The sequence below is a fragment of the Mya arenaria genome, chromosome 4 (genome assembly GCF_026914265.1).
Source record: "Mya arenaria isolate MELC-2E11 chromosome 4, ASM2691426v1".
In the NCBI taxonomy this organism is placed as follows: Eukaryota; Metazoa; Mollusca; class Bivalvia; order Myida; family Myidae; genus Mya; species Mya arenaria.
In genome coordinates this window covers 19,384,226-19,405,332 of record NC_069125.1, presented here as the reverse complement: position 1 = coordinate 19,405,332, position 21,107 = coordinate 19,384,226, and the positions used below count along the sequence as shown (strand labels likewise).

At 35.6% G+C, this 21,107-nt stretch overlaps 1 long non-coding RNA gene across 1 annotated transcript; it reads right to left on the bottom strand.

The window, feature by feature from the left end:
* Positions 1 to 59: 59 nt before the first annotated feature.
* On the bottom strand, positions 60 to 8,810 carry LOC128232185 (uncharacterized). Its single transcript, XR_008260506.1, has 2 exons — positions 8,421 to 8,810; positions 60 to 450 (listed from the first exon to the last, which is right to left on the bottom strand). It is a non-coding gene; the product is annotated as an uncharacterized LOC128232185 (long non-coding RNA).
* Positions 8,811 to 21,107: the final 12,297 nt, after the last annotated feature.

The following is a 21,107-nucleotide window of genomic DNA, read 5'->3' as shown; positions in this document are numbered from 1 at the left end:
TTTAATACATTCAACTAAAATATTTTGGACAGTTTGGGTCTAGAACTTAACAGAAGCAATGCTTTTATGAACAAATATTTATTTCATATACATCTGCAAGATATTAAGCTTCCAAAGAAATCAAACAAATTTTGAATGATTCTCAAATGACTGTTTACACTAAACTGCACTTTTCACGTTCGTTTTGAAAATAAAAATGAAAAATGAACGGGCAAGATATCCATTACGAACAATGTTTCACAGACGTTCCAAAAGGCGGGGTCATCCAACATTTATCGACAAGCGAAATCATGCACGAGGTTTATCCTTCTAGAAGGTTTTCCAGAATGTTAGGCAGGACAATGTCAGGTCCGGGGAGGTCGACCCCAAGAATTTCTAACACCCTCAGCATACACAAGCGCTTCCACATGCCAGGTAGAGCATTACAGATGCCGATCATTCGAATTGTGTCTGGAATAGATGAACAAATGTATTAGTTACATAATGGAAACTACAGGGACAACCCCAGTAGCCAAACATTAGACGAAGACCCTGTTTGTAGATAGACGGTCAGCGCTTAACTGACACCAAACGAGGAAAATATGGATTGCCGACCTGTAAAAGTCAGTGAAAAGGGTAGGTCACTGCGCGTTTAAAATATTGTATGAATTTTCGAGCTCATAGTTTTCCCAAACCGTATCAATGATTGCAAAGTAAAACATAAAAGCTCTAGAATAGATATAGAAAGAGCAGGTTTCAGTATACATTTTTGAACATGCTAAAGAAAATTGCCGTTGCACTACCGGAGCGTGCTGCAAGTACTCCTGTATGTTTTCGTTAATGGCAGTAAAGCACCGGTAACGCCCCGATATGGTTCCGTGGCTCTTCGGTGGCCTAAATAAGTCCCGTACTGCTATAGATACCGTATTTCTGTCGGTGTACGAACGATGAATTGCCGTTCTTAGCGATGTTCTACTTATACCTTACATCGATAGTAAAACAGCAGCGTAACGGTGTCATTCCGCTGTAGCTACGTTCAACGTGGCACATCGGTAGAACAACGGCGAAACCCATATTCGATGACAGAAAATTGGAATTCGGTAGCACAACGGCTCTTTCGCCGATACTACATCGGTATTGCTACAGCTAATAGTGAGTTTTAAACTTCTTTCTCGACAGAGCTCCGCCAATTGTCTCGACATTGTTAATTGTGTGCTCAGGCTCACTCCCGGCAAGGTACATCGGAGTTTATGACAGGTCCTTAGATATTGTATATTTCACATATTTTCAGTCAATCCGTTAACGTTAAGTTTATTAACACTGAATGGCAGCACAATACATATTAAATAGATGGTATTCGTAAGTTTGTGTACCAAGAAAATGAACTGATTTCTCACTAGCTCATAGTTGTCAATATTATTGTCAGTCAGTAAGCTTTTGCTGTGTTGTTTTGAGTTGATTTCTTTCCTTACATACCGCAAACATCATTGTTTTATTCTAGATACTCCGTTTATCTATTTTTTTATAATAATTCGTCTTGTTGCTTTTTAACTCGTTTGTGGAAGGCTTTAAAGAGTATAAACTAAAATGGTTCATTATGAGAACCCGTGCTGTTTTTTGACGCAGATATCTTTATGTGAGCTTTCTGTTTTATGTATATATTGATATAAATGTTTTGATATCTTGGGAACCACTCCAGTCCTATTTTCATGGGAAATGGTTGGTGAAAAGCTTCTCGCATTTGATAAAGATTGATGAATTACAGTATAACAAGGGCATTTCTGTCAACGCCCCCTAGTATATGAACTCAATTTCAGGCACATTGTCATTAATGAAATGGTAATGATGTGGTTATAATGCTTGTTATCATTCATTTGTTAATTTGCGATGTTAACAGTTTAATTTTGAATGCTAAATTAAGTTATAAATATATTTTATTGACGTTTCATCTGTGTGTGTCTTTTGAAAACAAAACTCACGTGTTTAACTAATTTCTTTACATATTACATTCAATCTACTTCATTGAAAATCATGCAAAAGGGCTCACCATTGTGATCATAGTATTTGAAACAATATACTTTATCAAAAACTGATTAAGTCCTTTTTTCAACAGATGTTTATTATACCAGTTCAACCATAAACAAACCTTGTCATTCATGTACTTCTTTAAATGACACTTTGAAAATTAATCACAATTAAATACGCATATAATTCTGCTTATCCTTGTTCATTTGTATAACACAAGCAATTATTTATACTTTTTTTCTGCTTTCCTCGACTTAGATGATGCGGATCTTTCCATCTGAATATTGAATGCTCACAAATACTATTCAGAGCGATAATATATAAATATTGCATGGCTTCCAGTGTCACACTGGAAGCCATGCAATATTTATTTTATTATACCGAACACAGTTACATTTATATACATATATAAGATTTTTACCATTACACAACTTTCAAATTTAATCAATTTATTCTGCAATTATTGTTTGTTTACATTATTAGCTGTCATTTTGTTGCAAATGACGTTTAGAAATAATGCAAACACCGGTGATAACCAGATTAACAACACATTTTAATAAGCGCTTACCACCTCAGCCTTGGGAAACCAAAAAATGTCTATTTTTAGACCTTTTTGTACTTTTGGAATCTTTCTAGACTCAACTAATGTATTTCCATTGGCCTCCGTATGAGAGGCAAAAGGTTAAGAATTCAGTTTCCACTGCCTCTGATGTCCTGACAAAAATAGTTTGTATTTTTCATATCGTAGTCGATAACTTGAACGGTTTTGTTATGCAATTTTATTTATTGTGAGGGCATCAGCTCTAATTATAAATGCGGCCCTTACAAATTCTAAAGCGCACGCGCATCTTTTCTGCGCATTTAACATAGAGAATATAAGTGAGGTATAAGAATACGAAATTGCCCATGATGGGTATATGAGAAATTAATATGGGCAGGTCACGTGAGGTATAATAACAGTAAATGTGGCAGTATATTTGGTTTATGAACAGTTCAATTACTGTGGCTTACATGCTTATAGGCCTGTCCAAAACGAAACTTTGACACAATGTACAAGTAAAGGTTTGAACTAACAAGAAGTACTCTTGTCAAAATCATTACAAATTAACAAATTTCCTATGACTCAATGTAATGTCATACTTGTTTGTACATAAGATACTTGAAATGAATTGTAGGGAAAGAATTTATCAGTAAATCATAAAACAATACCAACACTCTTTCTTATTTTGGCGATTACAAATCGTGACAAAAAGTAGTAACTGCACCATAAATATTCAGTGATGTTTAAAGTATGGACATGGCGAAAATATGGTTAATTATTCAAATTATGTTTTCTTTATGATTGAGCGAGGGATTTTATTATACTTTGGTCGTTTATTTCAACGGTTATTCATCAAAAGTCGAGTATAAACGTTTAATAGAATTAATTAACTTGAACTCGGTATAACAGCTAAGCTTAAAACCATTGAAAACAATTATATAAGGACAGGTCCGCTTTATGACCCTCTTTCTAATTCTTACCAGTCTTAATCTAGCCAAGCTTCCAATTGATAAATAAATGCAAACCTGGCCTATACAAACGCTAGTTTTGGAAGGAAATGAGAAATCGATATGGATTGCCGCTAGCCTGATAAGCCCCAAACTTGGCATTGACTTTACGGCCCTCAAAAAACGAATACTTCTGGCTTTAAACATAATAAACAATTATTTCGAAGCCCAAAACTAATAAAAAGGGTATTTGAAACTACCTAAGAAACAAAACGTAATAAGGATTGGCCTTTTATAAACAAGCACACGTTTCATGATCCGAATTACGATGACGTTATTTCACTACTTTAAACCGTGAACATATCAATTAGACAGAAAAAAAAAGATTTTTTTTTTACCGCTTTCAAAACCAAGTCTTACGTCAATGCACACATCACTGGGAGACACTGTCAACGCCGTCATTTCCTGACGTTACGTTTTCATACAATTTAGCGCGTTTTGTGTTTTTGTTTCACTGTTAGACCGCAATACATTTGCATCTCGTGGGTACAAACATTTAATGGTTCACTGTTGTTACGCCACTAGTGAAATATAGCGTTCGTTGCACTCTCCGAAATGTATTGCTACCTTACACTAAAACTAACAATCGTTCATCATATCTGTGTAAGCCTGTTTTGTTCAAATAACTGACTGAGCAAAACCTTACTATTGCTCAGTATAAAATAATGTTGGCAATCGCTCATTCACATTCTATTATAGACCAAGAGCCCGTGGGCAAGCAAATTGTTTAACTGTCATTTTAAGAAAAGGTCAAAATATGATTAACAGAACTACAACAATAAAGTGTAAAATCTGCAAAAACAAAACTTGCTAATCAAAAAGCAATTAAAAACAAAGGCATGTTGAAAATATCTAAAAGCACTTCAGTTTACTTCCTTCAAGAATTTCTATAATAGGACAAGCAAGCCCATCATTTAGTATCTTATAATCATATGAATGGTGGGCCATTAAGTCTCATTATAGAGTCCGAGGAGACGATCTCGCTCGCTATCTTATAATCATATGAATGGTGGGCCATTAAGTCTCATTATAGAGTCCGAGGAGACGATCTCGCTCGCTATCTTATAATCATATGAATAGTGGGCCATTAAGTCTCATTATAGAGTCCGAGGAGACGATCTCGCTCGCTATCTTATAATCATATGAATGGTGGGCCATTAAGTCTCATTATAGAGTCCGAGGAGACGATCTCGCTCGCTATCTTATAATCATATGAATGGTGGGCCATTAAGTCTCATTATAGAGTCCGAGGAGACGATCTCGCTCGCTATCTTATAATCATATGAATGGTGGGCCATTAAGTCTCATTATAGAGTCCGAGGAGACGATCTCGCTCGCTATCTTATAATCATATGAATGGTGGGCCATTAAGTCTCATTATAGAGTCCGAGGAGACGATCTCGCTCGCTATCTTATAATCATATGAATGGTGGGCCATTAAGTCTCTTTATAGAGTCCGAGGAGACGATCTCGCTCGCTATCTTATAATCATATGAATGGTGGGCCATTAAGTCTCATTATAGAGTCCGAGGAGACGATCTCGCTCGCTATCTTATAATCATATGAATGGTGGGCCATTAAGTCTCATTATAGAGTCCGAGGAGACGATCTCGCTCGCTATCTTATAATCATATGAATGGTGGGCCATTAAGTCTCATTATAGAGTCCGAGGAGACGATCTCGCTCGCTATCTTATAATCATATGAATGGCGGGCCATTAAGTCTCATTATAGAGTCCGAGGAGACGATCTCGCTCGCTATCTTATAATCATATGAATGGCGGGCCATTAAGTCTCATTATAGAGTCCGAGGAGACGATCTCGCTCGCTATCTTATAATCATATGAATGGCGGGCCATTAAGTCTCATTATAGAGTCCGAGGAGACGATCTCGCTCGCTATCTTATAATCATATGAATGGTGGGCCATTAAGTCTCATTATAGAGTCCGAGGAGACGATCTCGCTCGCTATCTTATAATCATATGAATGGTGGGCCATTAAGTCTCATTATAGAGTCCGAGGAGACGATCTCGCTCGCTATCTTATAATCATATGAATGGTGGGCCATTAAGTCTCATTATAGAGTCCGAGGAGACGATCTCGCTCGCTATCTTATAATCATATGAATGGTGGGCCATTAAGTCTCATTATAGAGTCCGAGGAGACGATCTCGCTCGCTATCTTATAATCATATGAATGGTGGGCCATTAAGTCTCATTATAGAGTCCGAGGAGACGATCTCGCTCGCTATCTTATAATCATATGAATGGTGGGCCATTAAGTCTCATTATAGAGTCCGAGGAGACGATCTCGCTCGCTATCTTATAATCATATGAATGGTGGGCCTTTAAGTCTCATTATAGAGTCCGAGGAGACGATCTCGCTCGCTATCTTATAATCATATGAATGGTGGGCCATTAAGTCTCATTATAGAGTCCGAGGAGACGATCTCGCTCGCTATCTTATAATCATATGAATGGTGGGCCATTAAGTCTCATTATAGAGTCCGAGGAGACGATCTCGCTCGCTATCTTATAATCATATGAATGGTGGGCCATTAAGTCTCATTATAGAGTCCGAGGAGACGATCTCGCTCGCTATCTTATAATCATATGAATGGTGGGCCATTAAGTCTCATTATAGAGTCCGAGGAGACGATCTCGCTCGCTATCTTATAATCATATGAATGGTGGGCCATTAAGTCTCATTATAGAGTCCGAGGAGACGATCTCGCTCGCTATCTTATACTCATATGAATAGTGGGCCTTTAAGTCTCATTATAGAGTCCGAGGAGACGATCTCGCTCGCTATCTTATAATCATATGAATGGTGGGCCATTAAGTCTCATTATAGAGTCCGAGGAGACGATCTCGCTCGCTATCTTATAATCATATGAATGGTGGGCCATTAAGTCTCATTATAGAGTCCGAGGAGACGATCTCGCTCGCTACTTCTCTGCATGTGAGGCTAAAATAGATCACTTAGTAATTCAAAATGATGTAGTGTATAAAACCAAATAACGATTACAAAAGCGTTTATGCAATACATTAAATACATTCTAGAAAATATTAGAATACCCCCAAAGTATGTGAACAGCGGGCTCGGTTTAATTTAGACTGTTCATTGACGGCAATGATATTTGCAACACTATCGACGCCATCGTGTACCGGCTTACAACAATTTCTGTTCAATTTAGACTGTTCATTGACAGCAATGGTAGGTGCAACACTGTCGACGCCCCTTGCAGCAGTCTCGGTTTGATTAAGACTGACCATTGACAAGTGCAACTCTATCGGCGCCATCTTACGTCGGCTTACTGCATTACCGGTTTAATTTTGACTGTTTATTGGCATCAATGATAGGTGTGGACGCCATATTGCACCGGTTCAAGCGATATTCTATTTTCAATACAACCAGTCTGACAAACGAGTTGATGTTGAACACTATACAGTTTCTTGGCAAAAATGTTTTACAATATTTGAAGACAACATGAATCATATTGAACGATCCCGAAGGTTGAGAAAATAGCTGACTGCACTGTGGAAAATTTTAACCAATGTTCTTACCCAATGGTGGTGAGTGAAATACACCAGTTTTCGTATCAATAATTTCGGTACTATAATTTTATGTGTTTGACAAATGAACTAATTCACTATAATTGATATGGGTGAAAAACATTTGTTAATGTCAAATTGATGAATATTTGTAGCAAGGACTTCATCTTAAAGCAGTTACATCATTTTAAACAACTTGATAAATCACATAATCGTTGATCATTATGGATTTAAGAGTACACGCGATAGGTCATTTTGTTTTGAACAATAATACATCTCAATAAACACAAAAAACAGCAGTGTGTATTACTTTTTCTTACTTTCAACGTTTGCCGTATGCAGGAATCAATTCTAACGATAAGTTGGTCATTTAACACAGTAGTTCATTACGTATTATATCATTCCATTGTGGAGGCTGATACCACATCATGGCTCTGGTACGCGACATTACTGTACTCTTTAATGAGTACTGCAGATATAACAGGCTAGTTCACAAAAACTCAAAAGTTGGCATTTTTCTTTACTCAGAATCTCAAATAATTTCATATTATTAGTTACGCAGGACTCGGTTCGAAAATGACAGAACATTAACATATAAAAGGTGGAGAGGGTGTTTGGACGCCATGTTTCTTTTTTCATTCACAATTATCAAAAGTTAAAGAATTAGAGCATTCTTTGCATATCTTGCTCTGCCTTGCACTACTGTGTCTTTTTAAGTATGGTATGTTTACACATTGCAGACATAATTCAGAAAGTATCTCAATCATAATGTTGTTTCTTGTGAAATTCGGCAGATCGTTTACAAAAATATACTAAATAAAAGCAATTTAGGATTGTTTTGTACTAAGTCCTCTGAGAAAACATTTCTTTATTAAAACAATGAAAACATATACACTTGTTTTATAAACGGCTCGGTTCCCTGCCATAAGACAGTAAAAAAAACCAGCAACAACAAATGATTGAAATTCAATTTAATGTGTACATGCCTTATTAACAGTGCAAAACATTATTCCTGATTTAAAACTCACCAAATTATTTATACACATTTCGATCAAACAAAAAATCAAATAAACGAACATATTTATGGCAAGTGTAAACTGTGTTTAATTGATTAAATGCATAAAACATTGCAAAAAAATGCATAATAATTTATTAGGTACACTGGTGAAACAAACAATCCATCGAGTGATCTTGCTTATAATTTGAAGGTTATCAGAAGAAGAAAAAACATTAACATTGCAATCATCGTTCCTGAGTTGTTGACGCATTTTGCCTTCTTTTTAAATTCTTGAAAACGGTAATTAAAAAACTTACTGTATGTATCTGCCGATACTGCAAAGATCAAAGTGGCGATAAAAATCATCCCTAGAAATGCCTTAGAAACCATTGTGTAGGTCTTGTGGAACTCGGTGCGTATCTAATGATCGGTTGGAGAGGTCCTTCTCACGACAACGATGTGCTCGTCTTCTGAGTGTGGTAGGGTTTGCAGTCCAAGTTTAAACTTCACTGGTCCATTGATTACAAAGATTTATGTAGTAATGAATGTGTTAAAATGATCTAACATAAATAAAACCGTCAACTATATGTCAACTATATGTAAATTACGGATTTGTGGCAAATTGTTGCCCATTGTTGCAGTCTTGCGGTCTTCAGTGCAACGCAGTCTTCCGTGTTCAAATTGTATTATTGTTTAAGCCTCTCATTTTTTTTTTAAAAATGTCATATTCTGTGATGGTTATAAAAACCATTTAGTATAGCTTTATTACAATTTAATGAGCATTTTCCATCAAAACTGATTTTAAAAGTAAAATGTGAAGCAATTTTAGAACGCGTAAATAATTAAGCGATTGCAGATATGTATAACTATACCATGCATTATTTATATACTTTCAGTAAACACTAATAAACTTCATTGCGGTTGTTGACCGCGAGACAGTTCATTGACAGTAAATATCGAAAGAGAAACAATGAAAAAAAGATTGTTGTTGTGGCAAACAAAGATTACCCAGACTGCACTAGTTTTATAGATATTGAAGTACCGGCAAACATCTCACTTCCTTTAAGTACCGGCAAACATCTCACTTCCTTTAAGTACCGGCAAACATCTCACTTCCTTCAAGATTGACCATGACTTAGTAGATCTGGAAAGTTGTATAATTCACATTTCATGCAACAGGAGGATTTAATACGATTTTCTCATTATCCGTATGTTGACAGAGCAAAAGTATTCATCAGATGAAAATTATTAATATAGAAAGTATATGCGCTTCTTAGTTGATAACTATCAGGGACGTATCCAGTGATTGACGTTAGATGGGGCGTTACTTAGGGGCGCTACCTTTTGCCTTGCGCCTCTCTCCCAGAACCTAAAACTTGGTTTAAAGTGTTGGTTTGGAGTTTAGGGGTACTCCCATAAGCAAATTTTAATAATGTATAGACCGATGTTTTGTCCTAAATTAATATAAAATGTAAACTTGGACGATTTGGGTGGAGTGGGGGGCGACCGCTAGTGACTTAATGATTTGATAAATGTCACCTACTCAGACTACCCAGAATATAACAGTTAATATTAATGCGGCAGCCGGAAATAAACCGACTTCAGTAGTGTATTGGCGGTACCAAATCAACTAGATTTGAGAATTCATATTGGCCGTGTTAATTCAATATGTGCAACAGATTTGCTCCATGGTCGGTGTTGAGAGGAAGACGTATTTGTTTAAGGAAAATATCACAGGAAAAAGGCTCAATAAGTATATTAATTCACGTTTAAAGGTCGGATCTAATTTTTAACTACTAAACGTTAATAGTACTGTTTACTTTTAAGAAAACACAATCAGGTTATATTATCGCAAACTGCTTTATATTTTCTAAAATATGAATCAGCAAATACCGTTTTATTGTCATAATAACACCTGTGAGGAAATGAAAACCTATTGTGCATCATTCCTGTTAATGTAAACGTGATGAACGTGAGACTCGTTGATGCAAACTTTGCGTTTAAAATTGTTAATGGTTACGTCAAAAGAAAATTTACGGCGAAAGCGGCATTTCTTTTTCCCTTTTAGTACGGTTAATTGGTAGAAAATAGTGCATTGTCTTGTCCAGAACTGTGTCTGACAAGGTTACATATCTGTGGAAGTCACTCATGGTTCAATTCTTGTGCCCGTTACTTTATTCCTTATCTACATTAATGGCAGTGTTGCTGAAAAACAATCACAAATACGGCTTTCCGTAGATGGCACTACCTTAAACATCATTGTCGACGACCATACATATGTTGACCACCAACTAAATAATGACATAAAAACGACTTATATGTGGACTGAAAGTTGGCTTGTATTATCCAATTTAGCAAATTTCACGTCTCATCTATCGAAAGACAAACAGACGGATGCTTGCATCTACCTGTATGGATCACGTTTAAACAGCAGAAATTAAAACTCACAAACATCCGGGCTCCATGATTCTAGAACCTGGTTGTGGCATGGACATAGTCAATAGGATGTCATTTATTAGACTGCTGTTAGAATATACCGACGTTGTTTAGCATAATCTCATTGAACCAGACGAATAAGACCTAGAGAAAGTAAAGCATGAGGCAGCGCGAATCATTTTTGTGCAATAAAACAAGCTTCAATATACAATCTGGATATTGAAACAGAACTAAGGGAAAGAAGGTGGAAACATGCACTAACCCTCTTATACAAGATGATTAATTCTCTTACATAGGTAAACTCTTCTACGCTTATCACTTCTCGATACGGTGACAAAACCTGGTATAATCCTCGGAAGTCGATAAACCTACTCAACAAATTAATCACAATTATTGTCAAGCTTCTTCCTGACATCTACAATTTCAGGAATGCACAACCGGAAGAAGTTAATCTTCTTTCTGTATAACCTCAACAAGAATAAATCAGGTTTGTCACTGTGTCAAAAAGTGCACAAGACATACATATATGCTTAACTACGAAATACTTTCGCGCAATCAAAGACTCAAACTCCACCGCATGCATTGATGGACAGCGCTTTGATTTTATTTTGTATTCTGTGGTTTAGAATTATGGGTTCTACGCAATACATTTACACGTGTCGTTGTTTAATACAATGGACTAATTGAAAACCAAACGACAAACAACTTTGACAAGTTAGTGGGCGGGTCATACTCTGAATTTGCGATTAGTCGTTTTATTAGTAATTTAACTGTTATTATAAGATTGTCGGCATGTGTATGTCTGTATGTCTTTCATTGAGCTTGTCCTGTAGTTTCATGGATTTATGGAACAAGTTTGTGGCATCAAACTTTGTTTCCGAACACTGTCTTCATTTTAAGACACTTACCATTACATGTGCATATTGTAAACTGCTTTTTTGATCTACTTACAGTTTAAAAAGGTAACATATCATATTGAGGTTTTATGTCTGTCTTGTCAATCGTGAAACAATTCCGATATGCCTATTAGACTAAATGAATGATACTTTTATTTCTCTAATAAATAACTATATAGGGCGGTGGGCATGATTTTAAAGTGTACATTTATATATTATTTGTGTAACTGCTAGTGGATTTACAATTATTGTCTAAATAACCCTTGCATTAGTTTTCATCTGAGTGTTTTCTCGCGAAATGTAATCGATACTTATATTTACATCCATACACCATATTTAAAAACACGCTTATCAAAGTCTGGCCTCATGTTATCTGAAACAAACCCTTTACATTTATGCAAAACTGTTAACATTCTAGTTAATCAACAAATGCTGCATTGGATTACGAGAAAACGGAAAGGCCAAGAGAGAGTAGGCTGTCTTTAATCGTCCATGCAAAAAGTGCGTGGCATAATAAAAGTCAAGACGATATGCATTTAATGACAACTTTACCATTAATCTGTTTCAATTAAACAACCAGTGCATTGTTAAGGTATCAATTTTTCCTTGTGCAAAATTTATAAACATCTTTTGAAAGATCATCTTGGGATCATGATTTCCTTTAGTGTTTTTACACATATTTAACACCCTAATCATGGGTGGCAGTACCAGTCAGAGATTGTGATAACAACAAATATATAATCATAGAACTGAAAGTACTGGTGGGAGGTGATTTGTTTCATGAATATTACATTTTTCTCTTTCGTTTTCGCCAATAGCTTATTCATACCATGGGACCATTCTAAAAACTCTAAATGATTATTAATGCTTCTTAATCAATCTATTTAAGAACGGCATTTGTATATGAACCATACATATTGCGTATATTCAGTAGTTTATATTGTGTTAACATCAAACAGGATGCTTATATTTTCTATGGCTGTTTTTGTCTAAGCTGTTCCTGTCTTTCAAAACAAATGTCCACTTTGAATTATATTCGATTGAATTTTGTATGGTTTCGTTTAATGAGGGTTTGTACTTATTAGAAAGGGAAACATACACATATATAGGACATACTCTAGTGAAATAAAGTAACTGCGCGAACAAAATCAAACTCGGGAAGTAAAGTGAGTCTTATACATGTATATAGGACATATTCTAGTGAAATAAAGTAACTGCGCGAACAAAATCAAACTCGGGAAGTAAAGTGAGTCTTATACATGTATATAGGACATATTCTAGTGAAATAAAGTAACTGCGCGAACAAAATCAAACTCGGGAAGTAAAGTGAGTCTTATACGTGTATATAGGACATATTCTAGTGAAATAAAGTAACTGCGCAAACAAAATCAAACTCGGGAAGTAAAGTGAGTCTTATACGTGTATATAGGACATATTCTAGTGGAATAAAGTAACTGCGCGAACAAAATCAAACTCGTGAAGTAAAGTGAGTCTTATACATGTATATATGACCTATTCTAGAGGAATAATGTTACTGCGCGAACAAAATCAAACTCGGGTAGTAAAGTGAGTCTAATACATGTATATATGACCTATTCTAGAGGAATAATGTTACTGCGCGAACAAAATCAAACTCGGGAAGTAAAGTGAGTCTTAAACATGTATATATGACCTATTCTAGAGGAATAATGTTACTGCGCAAACAAAATCAAACTCGGGTAGTAAAGTGAGTCTTATACATGTATATAGGACATATTCTAGTGGGATAAAGTAATTGCGCGAACAAAATCAAACTCGTGAAGTAAAGTGAGTCTTATACATGTATATAGGACATATTCTAGTGGAATAAAGTAACTGCGCGAACAAAATCAAACTCGGGAAGTAAAGTGAGTCTTATACATGTATATAGGACATATTCTAGTGGAATAACAAAATCAAACTCGGGAAGTAAAGTGAGTCTTATACATGTATATATGACCTATTCTAGAGGAATAATGTTACTGCGCGAACAAAATCAAACTCGGGAAGTAAAGTGAGTCTTATACATGTATATATGACCTATTCTAGAGGAATAAAGTAACTGCGCGAACAAAATCAAACTCGGGGAGTAAAGTGAGTCTTATACATGTATATATGACCTATTCTAGAGGAATAAAGTAACTGCGCGAACAAAATCAAACTCGAGAAGTAAAGTGAGTCTTATACATGTATATAGGACATATTCTAGAGGAATAAAGTAACTGCGCGAACAAAATCAAACTCGGGAAGTAAAGTGAGTCTTATACATGTATATATGACCTATTCTAGAGGAATAATGTTACTGCGCGAACAAAATCAAACTCGGGAAGTAAAGTGAATCTTATACATGTATATATGACCTATTCTAGAGGAATAAAGTAACTGCGCGAACAAAATCAAACTCGGGTAGTAAAGTGAGTCTTATACATGTATATATGACCTATTCTAGAGGAATAAAGTAACTGCGCGAACAAAATCAAACTCGGGAAGTAAAGTGAGTCTTATACATGTATATATGACCTATTCTAGAGGAATAAAGTAACTGCGCGAACAAAATCAAACTCGGGTAGTAAAGTGAGTCTTATACATGTATATATGACCTATTCTAGAGGAATAAAGTAACTGCGCGAACAAAATCAAACTCGGGAAGTAAAGTGAGTCTTATACATGTATATATGACCTATTCTAGAGGAATAAAGTAACTGCGCGAACAAAATCAAACTCGAGAAGTAAAGTGAGTCTTATACATGTATATATGACCTATTCTAGAGGAATAAAGTAACTGCGCGAACAAAATCAAACTCGGGAAGTAAAGTGAGTCTTATACATGTATATATGACCTATTCTAGAGGAATAAAGTAACTGCGCGAACAAAATCAAACTCGGGAAGTAAAGTGAGTCTTATACATGTATATATGACCTATTCTAGAGGAATAAAGTAACTGCGCGAACAAAATCAAACTCGGGTAGTAAAGTGAGTCTTATACATGTATATATGACCTATTCTAGAGGAATAAAGTAACTGCGCGAACAAAATCAAACTCGAGAAGTAAAGTGAGTCTTATACATGTATATATGACCTATTCTAGAGGAATAAAGTAACTGCGCGAACAAAATCAAACTCGAGAAGTAAAGTGAGTCTTATACATGTATATATGACCTATTCTAGAGGAATAATGTTACTGCGCGAACAAAACCAAACTCGGGTAGTAAACTGTTAAGAAGTCCAAATAAGTTATTGTACTATTATTGATTATGAGACAAAAAAAGTTAAGTCCAAATAACCATACACGATCAAAATTTCTTGACAATTTCAAATAATACAAATAGCATCCATATACAGGTATCAAGTTTAGACTACTGTTTGTATGTTAAACTCTCTATTTATTTAGGAAATCAATCTAACCTAAGTGACGAGTTAATGAGGTGATTTTTTGGAGGTAATAATTAAACAAAATGTATGATTTAAAACCTAAACCTTAAAATGTATATACTGATATAATAATAATCGGCTGTTTTTACTGATAAAACAATAATCGGCTATTTTTACTGATATAACAATAATCGGCTGTTTTTACTGATATAATAATAATCGGCTGTTTTTACTGATATAACAATAATCGGCTGTTTTTACTGATTCTGCCACATACGATCAAAATATTAAATATCGTTAAAGAAATGCCACTGGTCCTTCCACGTGAATGATAATGTTCGAGAGCTATCGAAGGTTTGCGGAAGTATAGCAGGAGCCAGGTATCAGCTATTTTCTCTGGTGCCGGGTCCGTGGCCAGGCGGAAAGACCCCAGCACTTACAAAAATAACCTCTTCCGGAAGGAACAGGGTCCCGTCGGAAAGTGTTATAAACTGGTGCACGTATAAGAACCAGAGTAGCCTTAACCAGGGTTACATCCAGTCTTGTCACTTCCGCCCACTTCTTAACAAAACAAAAACTCATAACACAGGCGTCGTAAAATAAACTTCCATCTCCCTTAGATGCTCAACTGGTCGTCGGACAGTGACAATAATGCCAATGTCACAATACTAAAAATTAGATTGAGCCTTCGAAATTGCTTTGGACTTTGGGTTTCGATGTGGCTTGGAATCTTCTATTTGTGTCGTAACTGCAAAATAGTGAGTTTTCTTGAAGCCTCGCATATAACTCGCACATATGGTGATCAAGTTCTAGTAGATATGAATGTAAGGATAGATGATTGGTGGTTTCAGGTAGGATGCATACCTCTTGTAGCGAAGTACGTTTTCATTTAGCAGCACTCAATAGGTCGCTAGTAGCCGAAATATGGGTGCTAAGGAAGAAGTTTCGTATCATATTTTATAGTTTTGATTGATAGATATTGTTAAATAGAAGAACACAAATGTTAACATGATATTTAACGATACAGGGTTATGTCAAACTGCTTAAAGTGAGTACACGTGTCAGGTCCGAGATTATTTAGGACTGTTGCCAGATTTGTGATCTTGTCAAACTGCTTAAAGTGAGTACACGTGTCAGGTCCGAGATTATTTAGGACTGTTGCCAGATTTGTGATCTTGTCAAACTGCTTAAAGTGAGTACACGTGTTAGGTCCGAGATTATTTAGGACTGTTGCCAGATTTGTGATCTTGTCAAACTGCTTAAAGTGAGTACACGTGTCAGGTCCGAGATTATTTAGGACTGTTGCCAGATTTGTGATCTTGTCAAACTGCTTAAAGTGAGTACACGTGTCAGGTCCGAGATTATTTAGGACTGTTGCCAGATTTGTGATCTTGTCAAACTGCTTAAAGTGAGTACACGTGTCAGGTCCGAGATTATTTAGGACTGTTGCCAGATTTGTGATCTTGTCGAGATGAAGCTACATGTTTGGATCGCCATTCATTTCTCATAGTTTGTAAGTGTAAAAGTATTAACTCATTATTTTCACCTAATAATATTCAGAAAAAGTGCAGTTTTGATGAAAAATAAGGTAAAAGTCAGAGATATTTTGATCTTCATACTTTTGAATAATTTATGAATTACACAATGAAAACTACAAAGACAAGCCCAGAAGTCGAAACATAACAAAATATAATCCTGTTAAGGGGGTCAATGTAAGGGCCCAAACGGCAATAAACTAGAGAAACAAACATCACAAACACAGTAACAAACATCACAAACACAGTTACAAACATCACAAACATCACAAACACAGTAACAAACATCACAAACACAGTTACAAACATCACAAACATCACAGACACAGTAACAAACATCACAAACACAGTAACTAACATCACAAACACCACAAACACAGTTACAAAAACACAGTTACAAACATCACAAACACAGTTACAAACATTACAAACAAAGTTACAAACATCACAAACAGACCTCACAACCATTAACATTGCTTAACCGATATATGGAATAAACGCCGTTCATTGAAACCCAAGTTTACTGGGAGCTTAAACAAATGTTTAAAGCTGCACTCTCACAGATTGAACGTTTTGACAACTGTTTTATTTTTTGTCTTGGAACTAGCCAATGTATGCGAAAATCCATGGAAACCCAGTTATATAAGACGGCTGTAATAAAATAGATTTTTATATGTACGTTCAAAAATTTATGTTTTATATATATTCTTAAACCATTAGTAACGGTTTAAGCCATTAAACATTAATTTTCGAACGGAAATATGATAAACTACGATCTGATTTTTTGTCAGCAATCGTATATCATTGGTTGGTCTTTCCAAGACAAAAATTAAAAAGTTGTAAAAACGGTAAATCTGTGAGAGTGCAGCTTTAAGGCATGAAACACGTTCACTGGTATATTATGAATAATAAATAAGAACGAGTTTGTACATTGACACCTACCCTACTATACATATTAGAAATAGATAAGATTATAAACACTATACTTGTTGAGTTTTCGGGTTTTGAAATTGGAATTTCTGACGCTAAACAGTGAACATAAGATCAATTTGGTGTGAAAAAGCAATACCTTCCAGATGGTTAATTACTCTGTGGTTCGAAACTAACAATAAGTATGTAAATTATGTAGCCAATTCTAACTATTGTACAAACAACGGACCCTTCGGGTGAATGGAGTTACGGAAGAGGCGTAGTGAATATCAATAATGGTTTGTAAGGAAATTGTTTATCTAAGTTATAACCGTTTCTAAGTTGTTCATGTGTCATTGATTAAAATCAGCATGCATTTTTCTTAACAAACATACTTTTCACAGCATGACATAAATCATCAAAAGAATTAAGGTGTCATATATAGACAAAGTGATATTTGCAAGAATTAAAAACGCATTCATCAGTTAAATAAATACAGTTCAGTTATTGACGTGAGTAGGAACTAAAGGTATACAAATAATGGAGTCTCAAAGACAAGCAATATGGAGTGGCCAGTTAATAAAACATACTTTAAATGTTATTTAGTAAAGCTTTCATTATATCAAACATTTAGTTTTCCAATTTTATGTTAAAAATCAACAGTCTCATGAAATTCTCAAGTTTTACAATATGGTTTTAAATCTACATAGTTTGACATCATAACTTTTTAGTATGCAATATGCACGTAAATTAGGTCTGATTCACGGAAACATTATTTTAAATATCAAAAATTTGCATTTTAGATCAATGACATTGTGATAAAGACATGTGCATTGTAAATAAAAAATACTGCACTGACCTGTCATTATATGTGTATGAATTTGACAAGCCTGTACTATTCGGCAAATAATAATCAAGAATTTATTCTTTTAGTAAGAAAAAAGATATTCATGGTCGGTTATAATTTACACATTTTTGTCGTCTGTTTGGCATAAAATCATATAATGGACCGACAGCCTAGCCTGAAAAAATCTTAAAATGAAAATTTTAGAAGGAATTCTTTAATTCTATGGTTATGTTTGTTTTGGTTGACTGTTTATCTATTATGTATGCTTATATATATAGTATTGTATTAATACTTTATTTTATAGTTAAAACCTGCAAAAACCTATAAACGCGTCGCCTGAAATGACCATAAGTGCTTTTCTTTTCGAAATAAAGGGTATAACTACTCAGATATAATATTTCGAAAGAGATCATCCGCTACGTGGGTTGTTAGAATGGTCCATTTGACGTTCATTAGTTGCTGTTTTAGACCTGTCCAACACAAGCTTATCGGAGCCTATAAGTTTAGTTCTGGTTAGTTCTGGTTTATCAATCAAATTTCTTTGGAAACTACAGGGGCGATTCCAACAGTCAACTATTTAACAATGAGATTGTTTACATTGACCGACGAATTTTAACTAGACAAACAACGCCCCATGACTTAATGTTGAAGCAGACCAAAGGTTTAAAGCGCATGCTGAAATGATTGCGCGAAGAATGATCAAATATGCCCAAAGACACAATAAAACAAACAACGCCACAGGGCTTATGGTTGAAGCCGGCTATATGTTTCAAGCGCATGCCTAGTGATTGCACGAGGGATGATCCAAAATATTATTATGGTTTCCTGCGATTCCATATCGGCTCACCTACTAAACCGTAGCGTATATACCACGGCAACAACCTTACATTGAACAAGACGCCGACACTCTGAATCTGGAAAATGTTTCATTTATTCAACGGGGTATGAAAATAGACGCCATTTTGATACGATATTAATATTAGTTACCCTGTATGGAAACATAGGAGATCATGACGTAACCAGTCCTTGACCAATGGCGTTGTGCCAATCATGTCGGAGGCGTGATATAGTTTAACACAGTTCTTGTACACGGTTAGCTGTACAGGGTTAATAAAACTTGTTTGTTTGATCCGATCCAACACTTCTTGTCGTAGTGTGGATTTTCTTTTCGTAATTACCTAATGAATGTGAATTATTTGTGTAAACAAACTGAAATGTGACCAAGAGACAATTTTCTACAGGAGTGACTTACACTGATTGTAGACTGATTATAGGTCAGTTAGGTCGTAATCACGGTTCTCAAAAAAAGGAAAATGTTCATTAATTAGTAAATATTTATCCACTAATTACTATCGACCAATCAAATAATTTAAATGGGCTGCTGTTGTTGTTTTTTTTACAATGAGTGGCTCTTTAGTAAGACTTCTTAACCATATACAACGCTTAGGGGATCCGATCTACTCATTAAAACTGCAATCTCACAGATTTACCGTTTGTACAACTTCTTTTTAATATTTGTCTTGGAAAGAGCAAATTTTTGCGTAAATATCCTCTAACCCATGATATAAGATTGCTGACAAAAATCAGATCGTAGTTTATCATATTTCCGTTCGAAAATTAATGTTTTATGGCTTAAACCGTTACTAACGGTTTTAGAAAAATGCATAAAACATCAATTTTTGAACGCAAATCTGCGATCCATTTTTTGTCAGCAGTTTTATATAACTGGCCATGCTGTTTTGTTTTATGAGGGTCACCCTAAGAACGTGAAACCTTGTTACATATTCGAAAAAACACACCAAAAAGTCACAGTACAGCTGCAACGTTCCGTAAGACGATATGGAATCGCAATACGATTTCCAACATACCGATTGAGAACAATAGGTAATGAACTCAACTGAGCACAAGTTGCTCAAGGTTCGTCTTTAGTGCGGCGTCAACATTTTAAAACTTTAAAATCTTTTTCTCTTAAACCATACGGTTGTTCAAATTATGTCCCTGTACTTCTTCTCTTACATCGCAAGTCCAAGACTTTTGATAATTGGTCTTTAGCCGCATACAATGATCGTTTACCAAGATGGTTCAAATTATGCTCCTGGGGTCAACAATTACCCCGCCCTGGAGGGTCCTAGGATTAATATGTACTTGCATAGTAAAAATATGAAAATCTTCTCAGAAACCGCATGGTCAAGTTCTATGTAGCCTTATGTAGTAGATCTTTACCAAAATTATTCGAAAAATTCTCCTTGGGTCAAAGCTGGCGTCGTTTTTTTATTATACTTATAAAGTAAAAAATGAACCTTTTCTCCTCCGAATCCGCAAGGGCTAGACCTTTGATATTTAGAATGTACTCCAATGGTGGTGTTCTTCACCAAAGGTATTCAAATAATGCACTTAGGACCAAACTTGCCCCGCCCCGGGGATCTCGGTTTTATTATAAACTTAAACTTAAACAAAAGTAGTCATTTAAAAAAATCTTTTCTGTTACCGCAGGTAGCAGTTCCTTGGTATTTAGTATGTTGCCTAATAAAGTGGTTCTTTACCAAGATTGTTCAAATCAAGTCCCTGTTATCAAAGCTGGCCCCGCCCCTTTTAAGCAACCACTTTCAACCTGAGTCACCAATGACCCTTAGAAACCTGACTTTTTATGCAAACAATGCCTTTCTTACTTTCAAATGGCAACCTAAGCAACTACCTTCATTCATACCAACCAATGACTTCCTTACCGACCAATGACTTCCTTAGCAACCTAAAACCTACTTAGCAACCCTATGACTACCTAAGCACTTAGCTAACTCCCTAGCATACACTTCCTTAGTAACCAATTATTCTCCTTACGACCAATGACTTCCTTATCAGCCACTGACTTTTTAGCAACTTCCTCCATTCATAGGATCCAATTACTTCCTTAGCAACCAATTACTTCTTAAGCAACCGCAATGTTCCTTAGTAGCAAATGACATCCTTAGCAACCAATGATTTCCTTACCG